Genomic DNA, 9,763 nt, shown 5'->3' on the forward strand with positions numbered 1-9,763 from the left:
ACCAGAAGCAAATTGTATCAGTAATGACAGATGACTGACTTACAAATCTAAGTATGACCAAGAAAAGGCATTTGATTGTCCTTTAATATCATCAGATTTACAAATGTCAAAATATGAAAACCTTCTATCAAGGTTACACATACAAAGCCATGAGAACTGTAAAGAAATATAAATGAATGGTATTAGAGAAAAAAAATTTAATTTCAAAGTAAGTGCTTGACAGTATGAAAATCTACAGTTAAGATTACTTAAGAGCTTTCACTTTGCCCATATAGTAATTCCAGCTTCCCACTTTCCCATCTGTTTCACCAGCTTATTTTTGTCTCAAGATCTGGAAAGGTGAACAAAGCCTGCAGTCTGTGACTGCAAAAATCTCGTATTTTTAGAAAAATACTGCACTTCAGCAACTTAATGGAGCCTTAAAAAGTCAATGTGAACAGATAACATGCTTTATCGCTGGTTTCATACCATACAGATGAAGTTACCAAAGCTTAACAGAAGAGCTACAGTTAACTTTGGATTTAGCAGACATGTACTTAGAGATCTGCGTTTAGCCACTCATTTCATGGCAAAGAGGCTTTATTGTTAATACTGGGATCACAGCAATTTGACTGTGCTATTTGAATGCTGTCCTCTAAAGGGGCAGAGAAAACATCCAAAGAAATCATCTTCCTTCTTAAGTCCTGTATTTAAAGGATTGAGTTAGGTAGAATTTTTTTTTTTCTTTTGTCTGTGTGATAGAGATTCTCACCAAGAGAGAGTGACAAGAAACAAGAATGTAGGGATTGGGCATTTTAATACTTTATTATACTTTGAAAACAGGAGCCAGGAAAATGTGTGACAGGATTAATAAAACTTCACATTGAAAGAGTAGGATTGGTGGACCCTCCTTATGTGGGATTTTAAGGTTGTTGTTCACCTTATGTGAAGTTGGCCTGACCATCTATTGCCTATTTACAGTGCTTTCCAACCCAGCGTAACAATAGCATGAAGGAAATACAAGTAATAACATGGCCTAATGTCAAAAACAGGACCACGGGTTGCTTGCTGGAGCAGAGACTTGGGAATTCTTCAGAAATTTCAAGACCACGACTTGCACACATTTTGCCTGTTCCTGTGCTTCTCAGTACTTAACATCTGTGTTTTACAGCTCTGTGGCAGTGGGACTTAAGAACAGACATTCACAGTAGCAACCCAACTGACCTAGAGGTTTCAAGATTCCACAGAAGCCTTCTGAAGTTTTGTCTTCAAATTGTTTCACCATATTCCAAGAAACATCACTTAAAGCCACATAGACAATGCCACTGCTAGACAAAATGCGATCATTCCTACTGTATCCCTGCATCTTCGCCAGATGTAAGCACAATTACAGAAGTAAACTGCTAACACATACTGAATGTGAAAAACTGCAGGAAGATCCCTGGTAAGGGTTTGTTGAAAGAAAATTGCCATAACATATTAGGTTAAATTTGGACTAAAACTCTACTTACCTTTCTGTTGCTGCAGAGCTATTGCATATTCAACATGTAAACACAGTACAAGCTGACTTTGAGGGAAAAAGAAAATTAGTGCCAAGAGATACACTGCTTTGCCATAAATTCATTATTTTAATACTATTGCTTACTTTCTGCCAGTAACTGAAAAATATATCCATAGGGAATCTGGTAAGTTAGGCAATGAGGCAACAATCTCCTCGAAATCCTCAAGGTATTTTTAGATAATCTACATAAGAAACCTCAGGAATGCAATTCTATTATCACTAGGCTTAAGTAAATAAAAATGGCACCCTTACCACAACTAGGAGCTCTGTAAATAAAACAAGTGGCATGTTGTTAAACCAGAACTAAGTAACTTGATTCTAGATCTGGAAAAGTTATTCTATATGAAATAAATTTTTTCCTGTAAAAAGTGAAGGAGTCTTGACTATTTCAGTTAATGTCTAAAATCCAGACACAGTTCTGGAATTATTACTTCCAGAAACACAGCATAATATCTGTATATTAGAGTTCTGCTTAATATAATCTGTAAAATTACTGCTTTGAAATTTACTACTTACCCCTACTCAGGTTCACAGACAGCAATAATGATTTTGGCACATCTTTCATCAATTTTCCTTTATCTTAGTTAGATCCCATTAGATGTTCTTTCCAGAATGAAAGATGCTGCAGTTTTCTAAAACCTGTCATAGAAAAGTTTGCTGCAGCACCCTTTATTTTATAGGCTCATTTCTAAAGGCAGAATGAAATTTTCTAGATGGTCTTCCAAAGGGTATCAAATGGCACCGTCTTGCATAAATAAAACTTAGGGAAATCTTTCACCCACACCAAAATGCAATGCTCAGACCTTGGGACTCAGAGGTTTCAGTGGTCACGTAAAGCCATCTCTTTAAAACACAGCTGCTGTAAGAAACCAGGACCTTTATTGCAGAATTACAATATGAACAGCTTTTACTGTTCCAAACCTCTTGAGCAGGCTTCATTCGATGTGACAATTTAGTAAGCTAAAGTGCAGAAGATTATATTTCTATAAAGTGTTAAGTTTCTTCTTTAAATCAGATAGATCTTCAGGAGATGTTAAAGCTTGACCGGTTTTGAACTGACTGATGTATTTACAAGAAAGCAGTTTTTGTAGTCATCTGAACAATCTAAGAAGGAATGAAAATGTTCCAGTTCTTTCAACATCCCTAACGATGATCAGGAAAGTACTAGACTGTATGCATTGTGACCAAACAGCTTCCTAGCACACCTAAGCAGTATGGGGTTACTTTGTTTTTATAACAACACACAGCCTACAGAGACGCACGCTGAAGAAAAACATGTACTTCGTGGGTGGTTTGCAGAGTACTACGAAAACAATAAGCAGCCCAAGGAAACTCACTTTTGTGCATCTAAAGATTTCATTCACAGTTCCATTTTTAAAAGTCTCCTGAAGTTAGTATCTCCTGTCATTCCAAATCACTTAGGCTAAATTACTCCCGAACTTTGTCAGCCTTAGGGCAATCTTTAAGGCTCACCTGTTTCTGTCAGTTGTAGATGCACGACTCCCTGCAGGTCTTGAAAACCATACAATCTCATTAGAAGGAAAAATTGTGCAATTCTGTTCCCAGAACAGCCACAGAGCCAATACTGACGAGAATCAGTAAGACATGTTTAGGCTCACTAAAAATATAAAACAACCATGAACACAAAAATTCCTAAGATAATATTTGGGTCAAAAAAAGAATTTTGAATTATGATCCTTTCCGTGGTCCTTCAAGTCAAGATGAATGTTGGCTTACAGTGGGTCACACCCACTGTCTGCAAGACAACAAAATCCCCAACAGAGACATTGTATGCCACTAATGACAATGGAGACAACACAAATAAGAAGGGAAGGGAGAAAGGGCAGGTTTAATCCTCATGAAATACTGTATTTAAAATCATGAGGAAACAACTTTTGTTGTTATTTCTGAGGATACCAAAAGTCACTGGAATTAACACCATCATCACCAAACGTTACTAAAAGCTGTTAGGACAAAGCCTCTCCTATTGTTTCAAAGCAGTTGTTAACCAAATAAATAAATAAATGAGTAAATTTTCTCAACTAATTGAACATTCACCTTTGAAATGCTCCCAAGAGCAGCTTCCATGTGCTCTGAGAGTTCTTCATTGAGAGCCCATCTGGAGAAGAGAGTTACCTGCCATCTTCTCCTTAAAAGTTATGTGTACATCACTGATGTCACTACAGAGGTCCTTTTGTGTTCTTAGGCACCAGCTGTTTAAACAGACAGGATTTTGCACATGATGCTATGGCTACGTTGCATGTATGCCCAGATTTGTAGAGCATTAGTAAAGAGGTTACAAAGCAGGCTTGAACAAAAGCTATTAAACCCAGAAGAGAGGATTTTTTTTTTTATGTTTTTTTCTGTCAGCTAGCAATGCAGACTGGTTGTTAATGGTAACGTCTACCAGAAAATCAGAAGCTTTCCATCATACATACTATGGATAGCAAGAAGTTGTGAGCACAGAAATCTGGCACACATGAAAAGGGGAAATTCTGCTGTTTGACAGTGCATCAGTTTAATCGCTCTGAAAATAAGATACTATGGTAACTGAAATAGAGGGACAAGTACAGATGCCCAAAACCGGATACTCACTTGGTAGTGTAGGAGATAATACAATTAATGAAAACAGACAAAACAAATTATGCTTTTCTTTTATTCACAAGTTGTACAGATTCTACATGTTGTTTTTAGTAGGAACTTACTATAGCATGTACCAAAACTTCACATAGTAACTAGATTAGCATTAAAATGTCTTCTGTACAGGTGTAAAATCCTGTATTATACGGTTTTACTTAAACAAAGCTACATTATCACAATTGAATGCCAAAATAAAAACAAGATCTATTAAATTTTGTTAAAAAAAATAACACTGATAATGTAGGAAGTCTCTGAACCACTCCCTGGCAATGGTCTTAATGCACTCATGTCTTTAGCAATCCCAGCTGCAGCAAATACTCTCATGCACTGCGTTTAATCTTGGTGGATTTGCAAAAATATTTCAGTAATATATGTATAACAGGGAAGCTTTGCTACTACAAGTTAGGCATGTCAACCTACCTTAATCACTTTGGATTTTTCCATTTCGCTTTAGATATGCTAAGAGAACCATCTGCTTGATTTTTGCAGCTAAGATGGTTATTTTAATTGATTTCTTAAGACAAGTATTGCAGTATAGTTCTTCTCATGAGATGCATCATCGACTGCTTTTCTGCCTCACACAGATGTTTGTTAAATTTTCAGATTTGTGAAAGCTGAGCATTTCAGCAGAAGAATAATCTGGCCCTTCAGCAGTCATGCTCCCAGTGAAAGGTTTCTACCCATTTCTCACAATTTGATTTTTTTTCTTGGGGCATAGATCTATAGCATTAAGATACTCTGTTTCCGAAAGCAAGATGTTAATATTACACATATACAAAATATACTGCAACTTGACAGTTTAGCTTCTCAGTTTCACCTGAGAAATTGAGATTAGATATGAACATGGATCAAAAAACCCCACAACTCAACAACCTAATAAGAAGAAAGACAAAATCATTGTGTTTCTATGTATGTGGAAAGGAGATAAAGTTGGCAGTGTTTGGCATATGTTTAAAGTCTATTTTCATCAAAAGAAACAAGTCATCATGGTGAAAGCTTTCTGCCCCCAACAGGATATAACAAAATCTAAACTACAAGCTTCATGCAGTGTCTTGTTTCACTTCCTCCATCCTTCCTTGCTTAGCAAAGTCTAAAAATTCTCAATGACTAGCTTAGCTTATATTTAGAACCACAACAAACAAACTTGGTGCTGAAATAATAAACTCACATGAGAGAATAACATTGTATCAACAAAAGATATTAAGTCAGAACAGCTTAGCTATTCAGGAGCAAATTCCTTAATCCCTTAACTTGGAAAATAAACACTCTGGTTCACAATGTTTCTTCTCAACTTTCTCAGTTTTCACTGTGTGCCAGAGACAAGCCTTTACAGAACATTTTAACTTCCACAATTAAGCCCCTCAGTTCAAGGACAGGGAACTGCTTGAAAGAGTCCAGCACAGCCACAGAAATGCTGAAGGGAGTGGAACATCTCCCTGATGAGGAAAGGCTGGAGGAGCTGGGTCTCTTTAGCTTGGAGGAGGCTGAGGGGTGACCTCATTAATGTTTATAAATATGTAAAGGGGGAGTGTCAGGAGGACAGAGCCAGGCTCTTCTCAGTGATATCCAATGATATGACAAGGTAACGGGTGCAAGTTGGAGCATAGGAGGTTCCACAAAAGCATGAGGAAAACCTTTTTCACTGTGAGGGTGATGGAGCACTGGCACAGGCTGCCCAGGGAGGTTGTGGAGTCTCCTTCTCTGGAGACATTTAAAACCCGCCTGAACGCATCCCTGTGTGACCTATTATAGGTGATCCTGCTCTGGCAGGGAGGTTGGACTAGATGATCTTTCAAGGTCCCTTCCAACCCCTGACATGCTGTGATTCATTCTGTAATGAATCATTTATCATTTCACATTGTTTATGACAGTCACATAAAATTTCCCATGTTGCCTGTACCTGAGGTGCAGGGATTATTAATTCCATTTGTTTGGGGAGGGATGATTTTTTTCATCTGTATTGCTGATTCCGTTAGGTTTTAATGCAAGGAAAAGAATGCACCTGCAAATGCCACAGAAAGCTGTTTTTGCAGTTAGCTTTTTTCAAGTTACACAAATCTGTCACTCGGGTAAGATGCTCCTTGCATGGAAGGGTACACACCACATCAACAGGCACAAGTGATAAAAGAGAAGAACCATATTAGAATAAACTGTGTAACCCACAAATTTCAACACAGGAAGCATGCTGTCCTTCTGAAAGAGAGTGGTCTGCAATCATAACCCACTAAGGGGAATACACAAACCTAGATATTATGGGTAAGATTGCAGAGACATATGGGTAAACGAATTCAGTGTACGTGAGTAGAAGTCACATTTGTTTCATCCAAAATAGCTAGTAGCCACTGGGGACTAGGACAATCTAGCAATCAGTAAGAATAATCTCATGCATGAGTTATATAAAGAATTATTGCCCTTTTTCACTACTTTGTAATCCAATGCTATGGAACAGTACCTGGGAATTGTGTTTAAAGAACAAATATTCCCAGACAAGTTGTTTTGTATTTGGTGCAACTGCTTTATGAAAACCTCACATGCAAGAGAAGGTCAAGCTGAAAATAGAACCAATCGTCTTCTGTAGCGTCAGTATGATGTCACGTAAATTTAACCCCACCTTCTGGCTTGTTTGTTTGGGTTTTTTTTCACCTTCACACTGAAAAGATTCTGACAGATGTGAGCAACGAGATTGCAAGAGGCGTGACTAAGCCACGGATGAGACTGGAACAATGCTATAACGTATCTGTTGTATTAATAGCAGTTACTACTGCCTAAGATTTTTTTTCTAGAAAGGAAATATGCGCAGAGAATCTTCAGGAGGAAATTATTGTTATCATGCTGTCTAGGAGCTTACCTTCAAGAATGTTTTTGCCTGCACTTAAGCTAGATGTAGCATCCTACTGCCTGATACTGAACCATACAAACATAACACGGTCGAAGCCTTGGCTGCTCTACTTTGAATCAACTGCTGGTACTGCAAATTAACCCCCGTGGCAGTAAATGTCACAATGACAATTGTATTCCTTTGCATTTGATCCGCGTATATTGCTTTTTAACTTGATCTGTCATTAGGTCCTTCTCTGTCCTTCCTTAAATCAGATCCCTTTAATATAAATATCAGGAGACAATAAGACCTAGTTTTTTATTTCTCAAGCTGGTTTTTCTTTTTCCAACTGAAAGGGTAAAAAGCAGTTTGCCTCTCAGCAGGCAAGATATTAATGATCTGTGACAGACTACTATCCTTCAGGGATGCTAAGTTTCTCTCTCTCGAGGCAGACTGCAAAATCCTGCTTGAGCAGTCATCTCCTGCCAGTGACGTACTTGCAGTTGTTGACCCCTTTCTAGTTGTGTTACCAAGAGTGACAGAAGGCTGTTGCAGGACAGGGACAATATTAGATTAGCTTCATCAGGCAAAACCATGCAATATGGATGCTGCACCAGCAACTTCTTGCTGGTGTCCTCGGACAGTGCAAGCACGGGGAGGGAAACAAAGCAGCACTCAGTTGCTCATCTGTTTCATGCTGAGGCTATGCAGAAAGAGCAGCATGAAGTTCACCATGTCCTCCATCCTGCTCAAAAATGCTCCAAAGTTTGGCAAGAGGAGCTGCACAGCCTTCAGCACATATGTGACACATAGCTCACATCTCTCCTGATTAGGAGAGACAGAGGCCCAAAGGAAGTACATCTCTGAGATGCATGCCAGATATAGCTTTTGAGAAAAAAAAAAATTCCAAATCCCCAAGGAAAGATCATTTTTTCTCAGAAGATAAAAGAAAAGCTGAACACAAACAGGAAAAGGAATGAGATTTTTGTTATAGCTTTGGTGAACTCTTAAATCCTATACTGTAGAGTAGGAGAAGCTGCTTCTACTCTATAGGACAACAGTATGTATAACCAGAAAATCTAAACTTCTGTTGACGACTACAACTTTCTCTCAGGAGCTCAGCTGCAGTGACGGGTCTTTGTTACAACTCATCATGGCAATTCATGTGCTCCAAGAACTAGGCTAGCTTCCAGTAAACCTCAAAGCTGTAATTTAAGGCACTTCTTTGGATTTGTGAAGAACTAATTGATTTGCATCCTAACAATAAGAAGCCACTGAGATTCAACAGCAGAAGTCATCATTTGAACAATGAAATTAGACTCTTTTCAACCAAAGCTGCTTCCTGTCCCTGGTCCAAAGCAGCTAGCTGTGGTCAAATTCCAGTGCATACCGTGACAGATTTTCACAGAACGTGCTAGGTTAGAGCATTCAAAAACTGAAGTATGAAACAGCACTGAAGACTAAAAAAAACCAACCATCTTGCAAAATGCACTTCATACTAGCTTAGAATATATGGGGAGATTCATTTGAAGAATCTAAACTCACAGTAAAAAGAAAAAAAGGGTTATAATTAGATGATCTGCTTTGCATTTAAAGGTGTTTTTCAGTATCATGCTTTTTGGAGAATTTGCAGGACTCTAGAGATCAGTACTTGTTTTCCAGCAAATGCAGACAAAATTGAAAGCAAGTATCAGTGAACTGTAAACATTAACTGCTTACTATTAGGAAGATAAAAGAATGATATAACAGTATATAACTAATTAAAGTATTTTAAATAATTATTTCCCAACATCCAAATTAATAACTTGGATTTTTGTTTTAATTTGCATTATCATGCTTCTGCATAAGTCTTCTGTACCACCACTTACATAAATGTGAAGCAAATTAATGAAATCATATAATGGAGTTAAGAAAAATAAGAGACAAAATCCATGCTGTTTTTTTTCTTGCCGCTTGTTTTGCTAATGCTCCTGCCAGGCTTTGACAATAACCTAACAAATGCCAGTTTAATAGCCTACTCCACTACAATGATTTTTGTGTTTTAGATGTTACTCTCAGTTCAAAAAGTTTTCTCTCATACTTATTGTAACTTCAGTACCCTGAATATGTATTTTTAGTCATCTGCTGCCTTATTTGCAAGTCCAAGATGAGTGAAATCAATAGGTGGAGGTCAACCAAGGTTATATTTTAGGCACTAAACTTCAAAACGGTAACATCTTTCCCTTCCTCTTGCTAACAGTCTCAAGAGCGTGCAAGTGCATACATTCTCCAGGCACAGCCAGAACTCCTCAGAAATCCCAGAGCACCTGCCACTCTGCTCCTGTGCGAGCTCCAAAGTGCCCATCGGCTCCAACTTCAACACTGTTTTATAGAAAGTAGGTGGCACCACCTCAGCTTTGTGAGAGAAAACCAAATGCTGCTCAGCTCTTTGAAAGGATCAGAGGCACTTAGGAGCAAGGACTGCAAGGTCTGGTGGTGGCACCAGCCAGCACTCCGATGTACTCACCTAAGGTTTGGAGCAAGGTGAGCAAGACAGACATGTGCTTATAGCTGGCAATGAGAAAACACGCTGGCCCTTGCATCAGTCCCTGGGCAGCAGCCAGCCCGCACGCTGCTCCGCTCGCTCGGGGATCCCAGTTCGGTGGGAGAGCTGTGCTGTGTTGGCCTGGGCCATGGATCACCAGGACTTAAGTGACAACCACACAGCTTCTAAGTTGATGCATTCTCTCAATGCTTCTTCATCTAACTCCATGAAGTCCTCCTAG

This window comes from Apaloderma vittatum, unplaced genomic scaffold, assembly GCF_000703405.1.
Source record: "Apaloderma vittatum isolate BGI_N311 unplaced genomic scaffold, ASM70340v1 scaffold26776, whole genome shotgun sequence".
Classification (NCBI taxonomy): Eukaryota; Metazoa; Chordata; class Aves; order Trogoniformes; family Trogonidae; genus Apaloderma; species Apaloderma vittatum.